The following is a 1141-nucleotide window of genomic DNA, read 5'->3' on the forward strand; positions in this document are numbered from 1 at the left end:
TTTTCCATGTAAAAGATATAACCTAGTTCGCGACACTCTACGATGTCTCCGAAGTTATTACACGGGAACAATTTTTTTTCTTTTTTTTCGCAAGAAAGTATCCGAACGTAAACCACAAACGCAACACAACAATCGATCCGTACGCTCGTCGAACGAGATAAACAAGCCTCGCAGCTAAATACCGGTAAATAGAAAACGCGAAACGGCGTAGTTGTCGATACACGACATCTCGAGACAAATATTCGAAAAAATAAAAACAAAACGTTGACTCACCCGATTTGAAGCAACTCTCTCTCTCTCTCTCTCTCTCTCTCTCTCGCTCACGTTCTACGCAGCCGAACGTTCACCCTTTCTTCATTCTTGGCCGTCCATTCCTCAAGATCCAAAACTGGAGGACAAAAACCGCTGCTGGCCCCCGCGCGAGAACACTGGAGCAGCTCTCTCGATCACGATCACATGTGCCACTGAACTCCGAGGAACCACCCTGTATCCCTTCTGTTCTTCTGGTCGAAAGGTGAAATCCGGTCGGATCCAGTCTGGCCGGATGACTGGATGGTAGGCCGGCCCCAAAACAGTGATTCACCACGAACCACCGACCCACGGCTTTTCCACGGAAGTCGATTCACAAATACGCTCGCGATATATCGATATCGAGAAAATTTCTGCGACTATTTCCCTCCGACTGTTTCAAAATTTACGCGACGATTTACGATCGGGGTCATGGATCGAGATCGAGCAAGGCCGGGCGTACGATCATCGTCAGGGATCACGCGCCAACTGGACGTTAGATCCTGCTGCGCGGACGAGACGGAGATCGATGGGCGATAATCGGTTGATGGGAGAGCTCCACGTGCACGCGGTACGACTACCGGTCGCGCTTTGAGGATCGGCTGATTGCGTCCAGCGTGGACGAGGAACTCGTGGTGGAGAGTAGGGAGCCGCGTGCCTGCAGAAACCACGTGTCGTCTCCCGCCAGGAAGAATACCGGTGATTTCACGCGCCTCTTCTGAAGGTCCACCTTCTTTCTCTCTTTTTCTCTTTTCTCTTCGATACCCTATCGTATCGCGATACACTGCTTCTATCGATTTCTATCGCTATCTTCCCTCCTCCCCTCCTCTTCCTCGACTAAAAATTTCCATCG

The 1141-nt window shown here is 50.4% G+C and overlaps 1 protein-coding gene across 1 annotated transcript in view; it reads right to left on the reverse strand.

Annotated features, from left to right (window-relative positions):
- The window catches only part of LOC102680013 (serine proteinase stubble-like), a 54172-nt gene extending 53545 nt beyond the window's left edge, over positions 1-627 (reverse strand). The window contains exon 1 of the mRNA XM_031512679.1: positions 274-627. The gene's annotated coding sequence lies outside the window, so the exon portion shown is untranslated. The remainder of the gene's footprint in view (positions 1-273) is intronic.
- Positions 628-1141: the final 514 nt, after the last annotated feature.

This window comes from Apis dorsata, unplaced genomic scaffold, assembly GCF_000469605.1.
Source record: "Apis dorsata unplaced genomic scaffold, Apis dorsata 1.3 scaffold_499, whole genome shotgun sequence".
Lineage (NCBI taxonomy): Eukaryota > Metazoa > Arthropoda > Insecta > Hymenoptera > Apidae > Apis > Apis dorsata.